Below are 21,503 nucleotides of genomic sequence, written 5' to 3'. Positions count from 1 at the left end.
CTGGTCATACGGGTGACGTGCAACAGCTCAGCAGGGCGGATGCCTCGTTCCGAGCTTCGTTCCATTGCGGGGCTCTGCCAGGCGGATGCTCCTGGTGAGAGATGTTCCCCTTCGGCCCGGTTTGACAGGGGCAGTCACCTCTTGCCGCTGTTGCCATTCCCTAGCTCCCTTTTCCTTCCCTTCCAGAGCCATACCCATGCGCCAAACCGCCAATCATCAGGGCAATGACAAAATAAGCATTCATTAACATAAAAATTTTAGGGAGAGGTGGGTGGGCAAATCATAAACCAACGAGCACATGGCCCGGGACAAAGGAGGGGAAGCCGCTTTAAAATCTTGCTCGCCCCTCCTTTCTTCTGGTGACGCTAGCCCTTCTATAGCATGGCTCCTTCTCCCTTCCACCCTTCCTTTAATGGGGGGGGGCATCACTGGCCTCGCTCTTCCCCATCCCCCGCAGCAATTGTGCCTCGTGGTGATTCACAAGTGTCTTTTGTTGCATGTGACTGTATCTAGATTAATACTCATGGAGCTAAACTAACATTGCAAGTAGATAACACGGCATTACTGTTTATGCTTCTATGAGACAATCACACTGTTGTATGGCCTATAAACTGAAGCCAGTATGGAATGGTGCCACTGAAGAGGCAGACTTGCTTGTCATTGATTTGGATCATTTAGATTTTGCCTGTATTCAAGTGCTTCTTTTTTTCTTTCTCCCATATAAATGAACAGTAGATGCTGGTCCCTGTGGAGAGATGTAGAAAGCTGCTCTTAAAGTTCAGGCTTCAAGGGGACATTCTTTGCCATATTGTGGGGCTCCATGTGTACTGACTGCACATGTAGCATCCTACCACCTGTCTTTTCTCTCAATGGGAATTCAAAGACTTTCAGCTTTCCTCAAGGAGAAGACAATCCAGTCCTTTGATGTGGGTTCACTTATATTTTAGAAATTGCAAAATCTAAAATTGGTAGTGGCACTGTTGATTATCTCTTCCTTTTTGTTCTGAGATGCTGACTACACAATTCAACCCAGATTCACAACCAGTACAATACCAAACTGTTTAGATCCTCTAGTTCAGCCAGGTTAAAGCTATACAATTCCATTTGTGTTAGCTGTCAGGCAAGGGCCCAAACGGACTTTATTCTGTGAGCTGCCATTTGCACAGTTAACAAAAGCTTCCACAGTGAATCTGGGGAGAAGAAAGCTGACCCTGATTTTGGCAGAAAAGGTCAGGGCAGCGGCTTCTTTAGAAATTGTATCTGTAAGGCTAAAGGAAAGGAAAGACTGCAGGGGTTCTGCAGCTTGCATCTTGTTTCTGCATTACATTCTGTGACACAGAATAACACCATGGTAACCCTATTTAATGTGATGTGCCATCAATTTTTATTAAAGCAATTTATTTCCACTGCCCCTGGAAACAGGCTGAAATTCCATTAAATGGAAAGCATTTCTGAGGCTGTAGATAGTTTACAAATATAGGTATCTCAGAATGAGACTTTTGCCCACAACAAAGTTATATCAGATGCTCAGCAATACTCAGTGCAGCAGTCACCAGCTCTACAAGATGGAAACTGGCAAAAATGTCCCATCACCTGGGAAACTGTCATTTTGACAGGAGAGACTAAACTGAACTGTGCACAACAGACCTTGGAGTCTGGCAGGAGTATGATGAATGGAAAAGGCTGAGGGGCATTTTATACATTCAGCAGAATCAAGTGACAAAACTTTTCCCATACTGCACCACTTTTCAGGTCAGCATACTTCTCCCTCCTCCATTTTGTCCTCACAACAATCCTGAGAGACAGAGAGTGATAATGAGAACATAATGACTTAGTGGGGATCTGAATCTTGAGCTCTACTGAATTGCTCTTGGACATATGATAAGGACACCACTACCAGCTTTCTGAACTTTTGGCAGTAGCAGCTTGTCATGCGTGAGCAGAACATTCTACTCATTCTGTTTTATGGTATTTTATAAACATACAGGAGTTCTTAATGCCTTTACTTCTGGTTACCTTCAAAATCATGCCGGTCTATGCATGAAGTAGACTAAAGAGATAAAATTCAGAAATGGTAAAATGTGTTGTACCACTTCTGGGGATGGTGGTCATATTTGAAATGCTTCCCAGTGTAAAAAGGGAGCCAATGTGGTATAGTGGCTAAGAGTGGTGTTAGGTCTCAGAACCTTATGCTAATAAAAAGACTCTGAAGTATCAGTCAGCAGCATTTACTGATGAGGTATTGAAGCACCACACTTGGTGAAAGTCAGTTCTGGTGAAGTTGGCATTCCCAGTCCCCTTTATTCCCTGCTGAAATGCACCCTCCCAATTTCCCAAGAAATTGTGAAAAAGTCGGGCCCAAGGTCAGCAGCAGATAGTGAGAAAGAGACCTGGCTTTCTGCCCCATGAGATAATGGATGTAATTCATGGGACAGAGATGCCAAGAGAAGCCTAGTTTTCTACAAATAATGTAAAGCCATAAAGTAAAGATCAAAGAAAGAATGCACAGATGGCAGTGGGTACATATATCTCAAAGCAGCATTGGTTTATTGTTTCAATCAGTTACAGAGAATTAAGAATGCATCTTAATCACCCAGATAACTGTTGGAATAAGCGACTTCTGCATGCCTGGACACTGGGGGGTGCTGTGTATATCACTCTAACTGTGATGTTGCCTCTCTTGTTTGCCCTTCTTGTGTGGGCCAGGAGACCGCCCACTAACTTCCTTTCTTCCCCATGCTAGCCCTCTCTTCTGCTCTAGCCTTTGAACCGAGCGCATGGTCAATGGCAGCCTGCTCAGTGGGGCCTTTCCCACTGCAGCATCCACTCACTTCCACACACGTGATGGCGCGTTAGTTGTGCCCACTTGTCATAGGGAAAGTATTCTCTTTAGACTAGGGTTCTTTCTATCTACCTTTTCTTGGAACAAAGTTGTGAACTGAAGATGATTGAATAAATGTAAGTTTTACCTTTTACATTTATGTCTCTGGAGAACTTTCTATAAACTGCAGTCACACACGCTACTGGGCATATCCATGACTCTAAACGAAATCTAACAATAACATCCTCCTGACAAGTAGCAGACTCTAATCTGGAGAACCAGGTTCAGTTCCCCATTCCTCCACATGAAGCCTGTTGAATGACCCTGGGCTACAGTTCTTTCAGAACTAGAGTTCTTTCAGACCTCTCTCAGCCCATGTGGAGGCAGACAATGACAAACCACATTTGAATGATGTTGCCTTGAAAACCCTACCGGTTACCACAAGTCAGCTATGACTTGACGGCGCGCGCGCGCACACACACACACACACACACACACACACACACACACACACACACACACACACACACACACACAAACTGTCCTCACATTTTAAAATGTGTATCAGAGGGAAATGTTCTAGCATATTCATTCACATGATGTGATAGTTTGGAACTTTCATGGAATTATGAATATAGGGAAACTTTGAAAAATGTAATCCAATCTCTGCAGTGTGAAGAAAGCTACCATACCACCTTAGCACTCTGCCACTTAGTTACAGCCCATTCTGCTGCATCTATGTTAACAGACTTTGGTGAATATGTAAGATACTTTGATATTTTATTTTTCATATTCTTTTTCTCTTCCCCTCCCTTTTTTTTTGCTACAGAATCATAACTGTTAGAGCAGTAACAGTGTGTCCTGGAAGACTGAAATGCTTGCCTATTAGTTTCAGAAAACAGCTATTTGAAATGTCATACTGGTGTCCATTTATTCACTTACGTAGGGACTGAACAGTTTGTCCTTCTATGTTGAGTACAGAAAGGATTTTTGACATGTGATGCCACATTGGCAAATGAACATGGGGATGAGTCCAAGATATTATTTGGTCCTGTAATACTATTGTCCAGATGAATATGAGAACAGGTTTGTCATGTAGATTGTTGCAGGGTTAGTCTTTGGGTTTGTGTGTTTGTCAGGTGCCCCTGTTTTGCCATTAAAATGTTTTTGGCTTGGGGAGGACTATATGTAAATAAGAAAAGGCCTCCCATCCAATACTTGTGAGCAAGAAATATCATTGCCTAGGATAGACCATTAACAATGTGTTGGATCAGCAACAGTTCAGGGATGAGTGCGGGGTGTGGGGGTGGGTGGGGTGGGGAAACAATGTCCCAGCCTGCACCACTGAGTGCTGCTGAAGGGGAAAGAAGAGGTGATACTGTTACCAGAGGGCACTTGGAGATGATGAAAGAACTGCTAAAACCATGGTTGTAGCAATGTAGATACATGCAGAAGAACGGCTAGGGTAAAATGGTGCCAGAAAATGACATAATATACCTGCAGGGCTCTACTAGTCACTCTGAAGCTGAGTACCGGCATGGTGCTGCAACTTTACTGACACTTTAAATTATCTGCAGGTAAGACTTCAAGCTGCACAAACCCTTCAACAGTAGACAGTGGTAGAGATTAGAATATCCCCAGTGCTCCACCACCTGTGATGCCATTGTGTTGGACTGGTTTGTCTAGGAGCAGTAACACCAATACTATTATGATATCTCTTTTGGACTTATCTAATAGGTTGTTTCAAGATATTAGTGTAGCCATGTTTCTTCACTTTATGGAGGTGCAGCTGCACTGAAATCCCATGAATGTCTGATGCGAGTCCCTTGTCAAGGGATTGGATCAAATGTAGTTGTAATAAAGTGCTCTGCTATAAACAGTGGATTGTGTGTTGTGGGCAGATGGTGGCCCTGCCTCAGATAACATAACTCTCCCACCAGCATTGCAATAAAACACAGACAACTTTTTATGTGGGTAAGAAAATAGGCCATAGCCGTAGAATTTTATTGACAGAAGGCACAGGAAGCACAATGGTGCAGCATGGGAGGGATCCAACCATCTGGCCACCCTGAGCACTGTCCCCCAGAGTAAACCAATTCCTTAGCTCACCTGCTGGAGGAATCTGAACCGTAGCTAAGAGACTGGAGCGAGGTCTAACCAGATCGGTGAAATGCCCATGACTGGAGCCTGCTCCAACCCCCGCTAAGGGCGCAAGCACCTTAGCCCCCCGTGGGGCATTCCAACCATCTGCTTGCTCCACCCCTACCTCTTAAGGAAGTGTACTAACAGGGGAGCTCCCTCAGCTCCCCTTTCACGTGCGCAACCCATGAACAGCTATGACAAAATAAATACAAGTAACAAAAATTGAAATGAGGGGATGGGTGGGTGACGTCTGGTCTTCCGGAGCAGAGTGGGCCACGTGTACATAGCAGGACCTTTTATAGGCCCTGCCTGGCCCACTCTGATGTCATGCTCCCACAGGTCTCGCGAGAGCACGTTGGCCAAGCCAACTGGGCCTCTGCGTGCACGCAAAACTGGACCCAGCACAGATGGGGCCGCCCGCACATGCGCAGAGCCAACCCCGGCCCTCATGCACATGCAAACGGGCCAGGGAAGCCATGCTGCCTGTCCACAACTGGGCTGATGGCGTTCGGAGGGCCCCGGCTCCCACAACAGCGGCTGCGCTTGTAAGGCATGGCCGTTCTTTAACTGAAAGCATGTAAATATGTCTAGCAATAATTGGGTTGAATGAATATACACAGTGTACAAGCCATTGACCATCTACAATCCACTGGCTGACTCAAAGGCATGCCTCTAAGGTTACTGAGGTTCCACAGGTCAGCATCCCTCCAAACATGGAGTATAAACTCTCAAGAACATGATCCCTGAGGATGCCACAGCAGACTTTTCCACAAAATTTTGCTACTCTTTCCTCTTTGAATAGAAGAATGGAAGGCAGGAGCCAGCTTGTTTCTTACTAAATGACTGAGCAGAATGGTTACTGTGCTTATTTCCTCGTATCTCTGGATCTACAAGAGGTGGATGCTTGCTTTTAAAAGTATGAAACATGTGAATCCAAGCCAGTTAATGACCTAAATGAATACTATGTAGTATGTTAAAATTTTCTCATACAGAATACCACACAATTAATTATTACAGAATTTGTTTCAAATATGCTAAGCATAGTAATCATCTTTAGAAGTGGAATTAAACTTCAAAAACACATTTGAAAACTTTATGTGTCTTTTACTTCTCTTTGTAAATCACAATGATGTCCCACTGAAAATGTACTTTTGGAGGTTTTAAAGAGGGGTTGGTAGAAATCCAATTCTTGAAAAAATGTAGCTCTTTCTGATGTTAACAAGACCGATATGCTAATGATTTTATTCCATTATTTCCATTTATAAAGGAATAAATTGTCTCAGTACTACTACTATGGTTACTGCTGCCTCCAGGGTCATTTTCATGAGATATTCAGACACAGCTTCCAGGTAGAAGTTACTGAAGTGCATATGAATTTGGCCTGCTGTCTGACAAGGTGGCATGTTCAGATGAGGAGAATCTGGTAGGAATTAGCTGCTCCTTAATGTCTCTTTTCATTTTTAAATACTGAATGGCAATTTCAAAATCCTCCAGCACTGAGGATTTGAAAACAAAATAGAGAGTTTGGTGCTAAACAGAAATATCAAATTACCTTCTCATTTGATGGAAGAACACACATTAACACCCTTTAGTTGATACTAGATGTTTAAACAAACAACAAAGATCTGTTGTTTCCATGGCTTGCATGAGAACTTCCAGAAGGCATTTATTAGGAACTGGATGCTGTTTCAGATGAACCATGGACCAATTTAGGATAAATTTCTACATACCACCCTTGTCTGTAATAGGTAAAGGTTCTTCCCACACCCTGGATACTCCAACAGGTATATATACTCCACTTGCTTTCCTAATATCAGATCCTCTGAAGATGCCAGCCACAGATGCAGGCGAAACGTCAGGAGAGAATGCTGATAGAACACGGCCATATAGCCCGAAAGCCACACAGCATCCCAGTGATTCCAGCCGTGAAAGCCTTCGACAATACAATACACATATGCTTCTTATAAATTTATGGTCTTTGTCTTGAAATATCAACACTCTTATCAACAAGACATTAATGTGCTGTGAGGGGGAATTACTTTCTAGCAACTGCAATTTGAGTCTTCTCGAGACAGTCTTCATTGTGAATTTACTAAAAAGTAATTTGTGAACTGACCATTCTGCAAACTGGTGTAGTGTAGTGGTTAGAATGTTGGACTAGGGGCAGGAAGTCATTCCTTTCTTCCATGAAGCTTGCTTGGTTGATCTTACACAAGTTATCACCCATCTTGTGATGATTCATTGAAGTAGAATGTGCTATTTATGGTGCCCTGAAAGCTCTGGAAGTACTGAATAAAATGCATCTCATGACCACATATATAAAATGATCATTAGTAGGAAACAGTTTGGTTAATCAAGTTTGGGTATAATAACTACGCTTTTATTCTTTTGTTCAGTTACATCAGACCATGGTCCTTCAAGCCAGTAACTGATATAACATAGAGGCTCCAGTTCAACAGAGAATGTGGCATTGATTTACGTTGATATTTATACCCCAATTTTCTCTCTAATAGAGACCCAAAGCAATTTACAACATTCCCCCCTTCTCTACTGTATGCTCACATCCTGTGCTGTATGTCAGACTAAGAAAGAGTGATTGGCCCATGAGTTTCCATGCCAGACTGTAGATTCAAACCAGGGTCACTTTAACCCCTGTTTGATAATCTAGCCACTTCAGACTTCTGACTATGGCAGGGGTAGGGAACCTGCGGCTCTCCAGATGTTCAGGAACTACAATTCCCATCAGCCCCTACCAGCATGGCCAATTGGTCATGCTGATAGAGGCTGGTGGGAATTGTAGTTCCTGAACATCTGGAGAGCCGCAGGTTCCCTACCCCTGGACTATGGTAACTGGTTGTGCATTTGTAACCTCAGCTTGTGGGTTCTGTGGGGCAGTACTTGGAAGGAGTTGCAAAGAACCAAATTTAAACAAAACAGTTTACTTCTCTTTACAAATAACATTAAACATCAACATTTAACATTACAATTCAAGGTCCTGTTCAGGTTGCATTTCAAGTCCTTCTAGTTACAGTCTACTGATACTGCCAAGTCCAATTCTTCTTTGCAAGTGGGTTGGCTCCTGAAGACTCCAAGGGCTTGATGAACAGGATGCAACATGATGAAGGTTTCCAGGAGAACTCTCACCCATTACAACCACAAAAAGAAACCCTTAACAAGGTGTTAAGGGCTTATAGAAATCAAGGTCCGTGTCTGGTAGCCTTGTCTCCTCCAAAGAGCTCTGCAGCCTTTCTGCTGCTCTCTGAGTCTCCACCCCTTACTGGTTCAACCCATTCTGGGCATGGGGGTTACACATTCACAGTATCTTGTTTATCATCTGTTTGGCAGGCAAGGCAGTCCAAACCTCCTCTACTCCTAAATATATGGTTAAAAAAACCCTACACTTCTCCAACCCTGGTTTTTGGAACTGAGGTTGAAAGAATGAGTTTAAACTGAGCTGATCTTGAGCTTTGATAATAGACATACTAGAAAAATATGGATTTTATTATACATTTTGAGTGCTAGTTCTTAGAAGAATGTGGGTGTCTATTGATGCCTCCTACCCTTTCATTTATTTTGTACCCACTCCTGTTCCCAAAAATAAATCTAGGAAGATGAACTCTTTTCCTGGCTTACAAAATCTGTTTAATTAAGAGTCATCATTTCCTGCTTTGGCAACACATATCAAACTGTAGAATTGTTCAGAGAGGATTATTTCTAGTACATTACTTCCTAGAGCATAACTTCTCTGTAATATCCCTTAACAATCAATTAAGCCTGAAACAAAGCCCAAGATGGATTGAATTTCTTCAAATTTAGGCTCCAATCTCGTTAACTGAAGGGAAACCTTGAATCTGGTCTTGAATCTATAAAAAAAGAAATGAGAGTAGTAACATGACTTTAAAAAGTTAACTTTGTGCTTATGTAAGTCCAACTTCCATTTTAAAAAGTCCATTTTTAATGCTTTAAATTGGATACAAATCCAATTGAATTGTTGTTGGAATAGCTGACTCATCATGCTCGTTTAAACTTGTATCTATGGCAGCTGTTGCATTTCTTTCTCTCCATTAACAATATCATGCCAAAAACAAAACAATGCAGGGTGTATAATCAGTCCTGAAAATACTTTGATGTGTGTCACAGTTCTGGTTCTATTGTTCCTTTTTAACCCAGTGGGCTAAGCACAATTTATCAACTATCTATGTATTTAACTATAGCCATTAGGAGGGTGTTAAGCCCTGAAAACTTTAAATTATCAGTGACTGGCTGTGCTTGGGGTTTTGATCATGGCGTACAAAGTCATCATCAATATGCCCTATATCATAAGTTAGATTTTATTTCACAGGCAGAACAGGCAGTAGGCCTATTCACACAACCTTTCTGTCTGTTGACTAAACATACAGGAGGCGGAAGTGTGCTGGTCCCACTCCACTGCTGACACATCAGCATGACACCTCTGGATGGAGGCAGTGTCCATGCATGTTCTTCTTCCCCATGATTGACCATGGTTGACCATTACAGATCATAGGGAGGAGGTATAAGTATGGACACGACCTCTGTGCTAACAGTGAATAATCTTGAGTGGTAGGGGGCAGCACCAGTACACTCATATCCAGTGTCTCTTTCTGCACCTTCAGTCAACATACAACATACAGAGGGGTCATCTGCAGAGGGCTTGCACTGGATTAGATCAGTGGTTTTCAACCTGTGGGTCGGGACCCCTTTGGGGGTTGAATGACCCTTTCACAGGGGCTGCCTTAGACTCTCTGCATCAATGTTCTCCATCTGTAAAATGGAGAAATGTTAGGGTTGGGGGTCACCACAACATGAGGAACTGTATTAAAGGGTCGCAGCATTAGGAAGGTTGAGAACCACTGGATTAGATGGTTCCATGGCCTGACTCAGTATAACAATCTATCAGGCCGTTTCCGCACGGCGGCGGAAATGGCTGGGTCGGCGCATTCCGCGCTGACCCGAAGACGCTGGGACCGTCCGCACGGACGGTCCTGGGAGGAGGCAGGACGCTGGCACCGCAGAGCCCCGCCGCCCCGCCGCCCCGCCGTGTCCCTGGGCCTCCGGCACGTCGCCGAGGCCTGGGGACATGCCCCCCTGGCCCTGCGCGCCTGAGGCCCAGGGACAAGGTAAGTGCCGGGGTGGGGGAGGCGGCGTGAAGCCGCTGCCGTTCGCTCGGCAGCGGCTTCACGGCGGCGTATTCCCGAAAAGAACGCTTCCCAGCGTTCTGGGAATACGCCGGCTGCTGGCCAGCCGGGCGGTGCGAGGGCGGCGCGGCTGCGCTGCAGCTGCGCCCCCCGTGCGAATGGCGGCCTGGAGACGGCGTTTTTACCGTCTCCAGGCCGTCATTTTCTGCCCGTGCGGAAACGGCCATTGTGCGTTTTTCTGCTGACAGGAAATCTCCCAAACTACTGGACCAATTGCTTTGAAATTTTCACACAATGTCGCATTAATGTGCAGCCAGGTTTCCATACTGTTTCCACACCTCCTGTTGTGTATATGTCGCAACTGTGCCCATTATTGTGTACATGCCACACCTGTGACAGTTGGAACCACAGTTCTGTTCCGCAACAGTGTCATCTGCTGGCCGTCAAAGCAACACTCTCTGATACAAGGGAACCAACCATGCCTTCCTTGAAAACCACTGCCTTATGGAGTGAAAGGGATGGAACGGGCCATCTGCACATGGCCTACCCACCCTAGTGGAGGAAGGGGAAGGTGAGGGAGGGTCCGGGGGTTTGCTGGACCAAACGCTCTGAAATTTGAGCACAACGTAGCTCATGCCTCCCAGCGTGTTTTACGCTAGATAATTCGCCTACAAGGGAAGGGAGTGAAAGGGACAGGACCAGCCCACCTGAACATGGCCCACCCACCCTAGCAGAGGAAGGGGAACACTAGGGAGGGACCGGCCGGGTTGCCATGCAAGGGAACAGGAGAGAGGGAGGGGAGCAAGGGGCCCCTTGCCCCTCCCCTCCCTTGCAATCATTATGCAATGACACATGTTCGAACCATTCACTTCCCCCTTTCTTTTCCACTTCACCAGACTCAGCCACAGCAACACGTGGCCGGGCCCGCTAGTATTTTATATAATTCATATTGGTCTAATCACGATGACCAAAAACTGGAACACATAGTTCACACCCACTCTGCTGATTCCAGCAAGATCCAATATTAAGTTACTCTATATTGCTCTGTGGAACACCCTTATTTCTTGCACAGTTAAACTTTAATCTAATTTGCATTTCTTCCTTTATACTAGATCCTGCAAATGTCCTGAAATATGCTATGCCATCAATCTTGATTATGTTGCCTCCAGGAAGGACTAGTGAGTCAAAATGAATTCACAATAGGAAGGTTTCTCTGCAGATCAGGTTGCTTTGTTCATCTGGCAATCAGTTATGTTCACTGTCAACATATTGAAGAAAGTATTATATTCATGCTCTGACCTGGATGGCCCAGGCTAGTCTGATCTCATCAGATCTCAAACACTAAGCAGGGCCCTAATTAGTATTTTGGTGAGACACCACCAAAGAATACCGGGGTCTCTTCACAAAGGTGGCAATGGCAAGCCACCTTTGAGTGTCTCTTGCCTTGAAAACACTATGGGGTTATGGCCTGGAACTGCATTTTATACTACTACCATGAACATATATAAACATATATACTACTAAGTCAGATTGCTGATCCCTTTCCCTCAGTATAGTTCTAGAAAGGTTACACTATTTACTCTGATGGCTACAAAATAATTCCAACCCACTCAGTGGTAATGCTAGGTTCTGTCTTCAAAATGTCCCCCAAGAAGAATATTTCACAAAACATTTTAAATGTTACATTCTTTCTATTATATATGAAATATATTTGTCATTCAAAATGTGTAAGCTTTAACTGTATGTATACAAACACCACAAACAATAATACCCAATTGATAATCTCTACTATCTTATTCCTTTTTCATCCTTGTTGCATTCTCCCTCAAAACTGTAAAGCAATGCTCAATTTTTAATCCCCTAAAGTGTGACTGAAGGAAAAATGGCTTGAAATTCAGTATAAAAAGCAAATTCCTTCACAACATTGCTCATTCAGCTATTACAGGGCTCTGATGCTCTGTGTTGTAGAAAGATGTGAAATTGGTTTGCATATGCTTTGACCCCTTTCCCCTCAGAATCATAATCCTTCTCTGTGTAAATGATTGTAAAATGTTTCATGATACACCACGTGGAGGGAAGTCATGTAAAATAATCTACAATTGTAAAATGTTGCAGCCAGCCCAGTTGCCTGAAACAATAGAAAGGAGGCCAATTACTGAACCATAATGAAAGGAAACACCTTGTTCAAAAAGACATTAGCTTTGGGAAAGAGGGTCTCCACCCTCTAATAAGAAGAAAACGATAAGCAAATCAAAATGGGAAATCAAGAAGTGTTGCAATGCATTTGTCATCGTGACAGAAAGAAAATGTATTTTAGAAGCAACATTACTGATGCAAAGCCTTCATCATGAAGAAAGCAAATGGTGTGCAGAAAGGCAATCATCAAAACTTTATACCTTCTCTCCACAGCAATACCTATTGTTCAAAAAAACAAAACAAAAACAAAAAACCACCAGCAAAAGCACATTGGAGTAACCACATAGCAGCTCTCCTGCAATGGCATCAATCAATGTCTCTTTTCCAAGTTATCATAGAATGATAAGGCTAGAAGAGATTCTGAGGATAAGAGCATAAAAGTACTGCAATCGGTCCAGCATAACTCTTTTCTTGACTTCACCAACTCCCTTACAAACATGTAAGACAGCCTACTCTTTTCCACACCATAGGATTCTTGCCTATTTCAAGGAACTTAATTGGATTTTCTTCAGACTCTTGAGGTTTTAAAGTTGTATCATAAATGGGAAGAATAAGGGCCAAAATCTGTGAATGAATCTATTAAGTGTTTTTAGCAGGCAGTAGCAGCTGTAAAGTCCTATGTGGAGTGAGTGGGGATTTAACCTCTCCCTCACAGTTTTTCAAACTCTCTTTACCAGTCTTTCCACAGTCATCTTGAGTTAATAATAGCACCAGGGGCAGAGGCGTAGCTGGGCCAGAGTGCGCCCGGTGCACACTCTGTGTCTTCTGCCCCACCCCCCACAGTGCCCTGCAGTGGGCACCCCCCATCCCCTGGTAGCTCTGCCTCTGACCAGGGGCCAATTTTAATATATGAAAATCACTGGGAATAATGGTTAAACCTGTGTTCTATCTAAATCACAGCTGACTTATGAAGACTCTGTAGGGTTTCCAAGGCAAGAGATGTTCAAAGGTGGTTTGCCATTATCTGCCTTTGCTTTAAAACCCTGGTATTCCTTGAGGGTTGTCTATCCAAATCATAACCAGGGTCGGCCTTGCTTAGCTTCTGAAATCTGAAAAATCAAGCTAGCATGAAGATATCCAGTTCTGGCACTTAGCTAAATGACTCTATGGACTTCATTCACCAGGACAGGCTAGTATATCTTTCTCCCTCCATTTCTTCTCTTCCCCCTCCCCCATTTCTCTATATATTCTCTTCAGATTAATGCTATTTGTTTAGCTTAGAACTTAGTAGAACTTAAGATTTGTAGAACATTTTCAGAGTGTGTGCGAGGAATCAAAAGCAGGAAGCCAGCAAGGGAAGCGGTAGGCCCGTTAGATGACAAAGGAACAAAGGGTGTGCTAAAAGATGGCAGGGAGATTGCAGAGAAGATGAATGAATTCTTTGCATCTGTCTTCACCCAAGAGGAGGTGAGGAACATTCCTGCACCTGAACCAAGCTTCTTAGGAGGCGAATCCGAGGAACTAGCGAAGATAGTGGTAGACAAGGAAGAAGTTCTGGCAGCCATTGATAAACTAAATGTTACCAAATCCCCTGGCCCAGATTGCATTCACCCAAGAGTTCTTAAAGAGCTCAAGCATGAAATTGCTGATCTTCTCACTTTAATATGCAACTCTCTATCCCTCGGAAATCAGGCTCCATCCCTGAAGACTGGAAGATGGCCAATGTATCACACCAATCTTTAAGAAAAGGATCTAGGGGACCCGAGGAAATTACAAGGCCAGTCAGTTTGACATCTGTTCCTGGTGTAAATTAGTAGAATCTATCATTAAAAGATAAAATTATAAAACATGTAGAAAAGCAAAGACCTGCTGAGAAAAGAAGTCAGCATGGCTTTTTTACCAGAGGCAAATCCTGTCTTACAAACTTACTAGAGTTCTTTGAGGGTGTAAACAGGCATGTGGACAGGGGTGAACCGGTGGACATTGTCTACTTGGATTTCCAAAAGGCTTTTGACAAAGTTCCTCACCAGAGACTGTTGAGAAAAGTCAGCAATGAAGGAATAAGAGGGGAAGTCCTCCTATGGATTAAAAACTGGTTGAGAAACAGGAAACAAAGAGTGGGTGTAAATGGGAAGTTCTCACAATGGAGAGATGTCGGGAGTGGTGTCCCCCAAGGATCCGCTTTTGGGACCAGTGCTCTTTTAACCTATTCATAAATGACCTGGAAGTAGGGTGGAGTAGCGTGGTGGCCAAGTTTGCAGATGATACCAAATTATGGTAGGGTGGTAGAGAACCACAAAGCGATTGCGAAGAGCTCCAAAGCGGACCTTGATAAATTAGGTAGAGTGGGCTCAGAAATGGCAAATGCAGTTCAATGTAGCAAAATGTAAAGTGATGCACATAGGGGCAAAAATCCAAACTTCACATACACGCTACAGGGGTCAGTGCTATCAGTCACAGACCAGGGAAAGGGATTTAGTCGTCTTAGTTGATAGTTCCATGGGAATGTCAACTCAATGCATGGCAGCTGTGAAAAAGGCAAACTCTATGCTGGGGATCATTAGAAAAGGAATTGATAATAAAACTGCAAAGATTGTCATGCCCTTATATAAAAGCAGTGAGATGCGACCGCGACTTGGAGTACTGTGTCCAGTTCTGGTCGCCGCATCTCAAAAAGGATATTGAGGGAGATAGAAAAAAGTGCAGAGAGAAGGGCAACAAGGATGATTGAGGGACTGGAGCACCTTCCCTATGAGGAGAGGCTGCAGCGTTTGGGACTCTTTAGTTTGGAGAGGAGGTGGCTGAGGGGGGATATGATTGAAGTCTACAAAATTATGCATGGGGTAGAAAATGTTGACAGAGAGAGATTTTTCTCTCTTTCTCACAGTACTAGAACCAGGGGGCATTCATTGAAAATGCTGGGGAAGAATTAGGACTAATAAAAGGAAACACTTCTTCTACTAACGTGTGATTGGTGTTTGGAATATGCTGCCACAAGGAGGTGAGTGATGGCCACCTAACCCCGGATGGCTTTGAAAGAGGCGTGGACAGGTTTATGGGGGAGAGGTTGATTTATGGCTACCGATCTTGGTCCTGTTTGATCTGGGAGTGCAAAGGCGTTAACAGACAAGGGGATCGGGAGCAACAGCACTTGAGAAGGCCATTGCGTTCACATCCTACATGTGAGCTCCCAAAGGCACCTGGTGGGCCACTGCAAGTAGCAGAGAGCTGGACTAGATGGACTTTGGTCTGATCCAGCTGGCTTGTTCTTATGTTCTTATGTTCTTATGAGTGTGTGTTTCATATTCTTTATTCAGTTAGCTAATTCAATTTGCTATTATTCTGTGCGTTTCTAAGCATCTGAACACCCTCATGAGACATTAAATGAAATATTGGATCCCGGTAGACATAAGCAATACAGTTTCAGTAATATTTGCCCTGAGCACAGGTGTGCTCAGGCTTCTGAGCTCTTAAAAGGGAGATTCTTCTATTTTCAAAGTATATGCACGTTTGGGCCATTTCTGAGAACATTTAATGGTGAAGAATACTTGGCATATTGAATACTTTCTGACATGCATGTGTGTCTGAAATCATGGCACATAGGGGAAACTGATTTGATGTGATGCTTCATACAATGCAATTGAATTTGATCCTCTGGGGTATGTAAGTGATCACTAAAAGACAGAAACAGTGGCAGACACTGGACTGGACTTGATTTCCTACTCCTCCACTTGAAGCCTGCTAGATGACATTGGGTAAGTCACAACTGTCTCAGAAGTCTGTTAGCCCCATCTACCTCTCAAAGTCCATGTTGTGGGGAGAAGGGATTGTAAATCACTTTCAGACTTCTTGCATGAGAAAGCCAAAGAGTAGAATTCTGAGCTGCAAGCAGACAGATCATCCCCTCACCACACACCCACATCATGATAACATGAAGCTAATGCTCATATGAAACAAACATTTGCTAAGCAGAAGTTTATGGCCAACTCATATTCACAAGAACAGGCCCAAGGAATACAGAAAGGAAGAAATACCTCAGCTTCACAGAACTAATCTGAAGTTTGGAGAACTAAGTAGATTTTTTTAAAAAAAGATTGCATATTGTAGACAGTTCTTTTCCTTGAAAAATATACTGTTTATATACATACCTATTACTGCTCAATGGCATCCTGTTAATTGTGTTGTAAATAAAGGCAGCTCATGTTCCCAACTGGAGAAACTGCATTTTATTTTATTAGGAGAGAAAAATAGCACATTTACCAAAATGACATCACATTTGTTGGTTGCCTCAGGCTTTTCATTATATTTGACTTCATAAAACAGAATACTTAGCTTTCTGCCAGAATTAGCAGCATGATATACACAGTGCAGTAACTCTGCAGAGCTGAACTTCTTCATCCAGGAAAAGAAGCAAATCAGACTGTATAGAAGTAGATCAAGTTGTGTGACACTTTTACTGCATATTTTTCTTGTTCCTTATTTTCACTTAGAATCTACGGCTTTGGTATCTTAGCATCCTTCTTATTTGTGTCCTCGGGATTCTACCTTTATTTATCTATTTTTATCTTGATCCATGAAAATTACAAGAACTTTACGTGTAAGTGTTCTGTAATCAGGCCTATGCTCTCTTGCTCAGATATTTAGAAAAATTGCACAGATCATATTTGTATCCTATCCTTCTTCCAAGGAACTTGAGGTGAAGTAGAAAGGCTTCCCTCATTCTATTCTTACAACTCTGTGTGATGAGTTAGGCTGAGAGAAAGCAACTAATGGCAGAGCTTACATCATAGTCCTCTACAGGGTTGTTCCATTCTAAGCCTGACTGAAGTAATTCTGTGTAGGTTCACACTGGTCTTTTCCACATAGCAGAAATATAACATTTTGAGGACTCTATAAAAAGTGTGTTGGGGGAGAAGTTAACATAGCTCTCTTCCCCAAAACATCTTCAGTTCATTTTATTTATCTCAACCTAAAATTTTCAAAAATTGCTAAACTAGCCCCCCCCCCGAAGGTAGGTTAAGGATATTTCCTGCTTGCCTGCCCAATAAAAGCAGGCAGGAGACACTTTATTCCTCTCACCTCCCAGCTCTTACTTTTATTTTCACCACGGTTGTGCCCACCCTTTTCTGCCCTCTTCAGTAGCCTCCTGCCTTCACCATTTAGTGAATGGTGCATATTTTCACCCTGACTGTGTGCATCTGACCAAATGGGGCCATGAACGTTTTACAGCATGAACGTTTTACAGCATGCAATTTTGCAGTGGCTTGGGGCTTAGGAAGCTGTGGTGGGAGCTGGAGTACAGCTTAGTGGCGAGTATAGGCATAGGAGAACATCCTTTCTGGGAAAACCAAACTTGCACGCTGGACCTCCCTGTGGTTGGGGGCCTCAATAAGAGGTCTGGGGGGTGGGGTGGGCTTGATAACGCAAGCTGTGGAGGCTCTGCTAGGCAGCCCACTGCCCCTGGCAGGAAGGGGTGTCACATAATGGGTATGCGCTCAGGAGGCACCTAGTAACTTTCTGTCCCAATTCCCCAATACAAATTGGGGACAGTGCTGGGTTCAGCAAGGGTGCTGCCTGGCTGCTAGGATGTGCCCCCTATGCTCACCCAGCTTCTTATGTTGTTTAATAAAAAGGGTTGCGACCCAATTTTATTCCAAAGAGAATTGGTGTTATGTTATTGGGGTAAGCGAGACTCCACATATCAGCACACAACAAATAACTAAATAGCTATAGGGCAGAACACTTTCCTAGTCTATAGTGGCTCTAGCAAGCATAAACAATAAAGGCAATAAGCAAACAGAAACTGGAATAAGAAACTTCTAGGTCTAATTTAGTTATTAGGCAACATTATCCCATCTATATATTGCATAACTCTGCAAGTGAACTAACCCTCTAATTACCTCTCCACTTCTGAAATATGTGATCCATCGCTATGGCTATTCCAGAACTGATTCCATTGACCCTTGTCTGACAATTAGCAAAACTGAAAGAACAATGTCTGCAAAATATACGTGTCCTATCCAGTTATGGTAGGAGGCATGTTTCTGAAAATGTAGCATGAAGTGTGGAATCTGACTGAACACCAGCCAGCTTGATTGTGAGCCAATGAAGTAGCCTCCAAGACCCTCTCCCTGATGCTCCTTTCCCTGATGCCAATCAACTGGTTGGCAAGGGGACTTATCGACAGCAAATGGAGGCCTTGGCTGATATCACTGGCAACACAGCAATGTCACTTCTGGCATGTACCAGAAGTTATATAATCACATTGCTGGTGACTTGGAGACACTCTGTATTCAGGTAAAATTCTATGGTAGAAAGGGGTTCTACAATAGACCTTTTACCCAAATACCAGAATGTTCCTGTCCTGCTGACATGATGGTGTCACTTCCAGCAGCATTGGAAGTGATGTTGCCATGTCACCAGCAACACTGGCCTAGGCCTTTGCTGCCAGTAAGCCTGCCTCTTGATGCAGGTTGCTATGGGCAACTGGCAACTGTACTTCTTAGGATCATGCATTAGTCACTGGGACAGTACCTCCATTTGTCCCCTTAAGGTAGCATTGTAGAACTATCTGGCCATGTGGGGACCAAGCAGGAATTTGGAAGCTACCAATCAGATTGTCAAAGATTATGATACCTGTTCCAACAAGTTTCACATTGCTTCAAGGTACAAATAAATAGGCTTAGTAGAAGAACTGCTTATGTGCTAACTGCGGTAACAGAGACAGTGCGTTTTTAACAACAGAACCTTAATATAATTGGCAAGCATTTCTGAGGTTTCCAAGGATGATGGAATGTTGCCCAAGGTGTCTTGCAAGAGGAAGTTGACAAAAGTTTGGGCAGTGTTACTTGAGCCCCTGTGCTAACCAATGTGGGTGGTGGTGAAGTCAAGTCATATGTTTAGTATACAGGCAATGAAAAGTAAGGCACAGAACCATTGCTGTGCCAAAGTTTAATCCAGCAAGGGTTGCTCTCTAGCTTGTAGTCACTGGCAGTTCCATAGAGTAATTCATGCTAAGGTGGGGAAATGAAGGAAATAATAAGTACATTGTTATAGATCAGTCATTCAGTTTAATATAAGTTTGAAGCATCTTATTTTTATTCCAGAATGCTAAATAAATAACATTTTAATGGAATTACTAATAAATATTTATTCTATCCACATTTTCTTTTTTATTAAATCTTTATTTGGAAATTTCCATATTACAAGACAAGGGCTTAGGAATTTACCCTGATTTAACATCTTGTTAAGCATTACTTAACCTCAAAGCACTCACTGAATATATATGCCATGTAAGCTGGGTTTTGCCTAATAATGTCACAATTAAGGAGCAGTCATCGCCATTCACTATCATTAGGTTAAATTGGTTTCTTGGGAGATGTCCTGGTGAAGCAGTCATCCTGGCTAACTGCTGTTCAATTAAGTGGGAAGTGCTGTATGCAAAAGATACCCATAAATGGGTGAGAAGGCAATGCTGTGATTTAATTGTTGGAAAGCTCTTTCCTTGCTCCCCAGTTATAGCAGACCACAACACTATAAGTGTTTTCATAAATGCAGCAGGGTATGGCATAGGAGTGAATAAACCTTCCCCATTGGTGTGCATGAGACTTAGCCCATTTGGGACTATGCTGGAGTCTGCTTTGGTATCTCATGATTAAATCAAGGCAAGTGCCTAATATATTAATGCCTATTCAGTTTTCCACTGAGAAAGGCAATTGTTGAAAATGTGAGTTTTACCATGGAGAACATTTTGGATCTCGATGGCCATTTTTCACTGGCTGCATTTTCCTTATACGTGATCCAGCAAGTTAATGCGAGAATCTCACTGCTGGAGAACAAATAGAATCATAAAATCATAGAGTTGGAAGAGACCCCAAGGACCATCAAGTCCAACCCCCTGCAATGCAGGAACACACAATAAAAGCACTCCTGAAAAATGGCCATCAAGCCTCTCTTTAAAAATTGGAGGTTTTGCATTCCACTGTTGAACAGCCCTTAATATCAGGAAGTTTTTCCTGATGTTTAGGTGGAATCTCTTTTCCTTCACCTTGAACCCATTGCTCCTGGTCCTAGTCTCTGGAGCAGCAGAAAACAAGCTTGCTCTTGATTGAATTATTATTTGTTCATGCTATTAATATTACCATATATAAGTGTTACTTTTGGTCATGGGAATTGTTTAGCAGTTTATTGTACATACGTCTTTATCACACTTTATGAAATCGCACTTTCTATACTGTAGTGCAAATTTTGCCAACAGTTAGGGATGCATTGATTATTTTTTTGTGTGAGTGTTTACACTGCACCCTGTTACATGTTTGTGTGTGTACACACTAACAATATCATCAATAACACACATCGACAATAACGACAACAATAACAATAATAACACACACACACACAGAGGGAGGAAGTGAGAGAGAGAGAGAGAGAGAGATTTCCACTTTTCAGTCTTGGTTTTGAGTCCCAAAAAGAAATGTGGAATAATAAAAACAATAATGAATCTGACCAATGTTGATTTTGTCAACTTGCAGATCTTTCAACTCAATGTCATTCCAAAAACACTAGGGCAGCTCTTGAAACATCTGCAAATTGACAAAATTAACATCAGTCAGTTTCAGAAGGCAGCCCTGCTGGGATCTGCACAAATACTATGCCAATACATTAGAACATCTTAGGCCTCTGAGTGAGGCTTGAATTTTAATGAAAGGCCAACAACCAGCTAAAGAACTGGCAGCTGTGATATTAAACAAATAATAATAATGCAATTATATACATAGAATAATACTGATTTACTGATGTATAAATAAAATATGTGTACATTTTGTGGAAAGAATTTGGTGTGAGGAAGTAGCAAAAATTGGAAAAATGGCTTAGTTGGCCCAAGGAAGAAATTATGTTGATATGGGGATTTGAGGTTGAAACAGCAGGGATGAGCGGTCAGTAAACAGTCACAGCATACCAGTAATTCTTGAGTTTCTAGGATTGAAGCAGTGTTCCAAAGGAGATGCTAAAATGTTTTCAAACTCGGATTTTGCAAGTAGTGTGGAACACAATAGCAGCTTAGGTCACACTTTTGTTTTACACTAGATCACTGCATTGTTTAATGTATGTAACCATTTATATGCCATTTTTCTCCCCAGCAGTGGCCTAAAGTGACTTACAACACAAAAATACCATGGCCGTTTCCGCACGGCCGTAAGGGCGCCTCCACGCCGGCAGGAATTCCGCCGGCGTGGAGGCGGAGGCTG

Source organism: Sphaerodactylus townsendi, linkage group LG05 (assembly GCF_021028975.2).
Source record: "Sphaerodactylus townsendi isolate TG3544 linkage group LG05, MPM_Stown_v2.3, whole genome shotgun sequence".
NCBI lineage: Eukaryota > Metazoa > Chordata > Lepidosauria > Squamata > Sphaerodactylidae > Sphaerodactylus > Sphaerodactylus townsendi.
The sequence above is the reverse complement of the archived record's forward strand: the minus strand, read 5'-3'. Positions refer to the sequence as shown.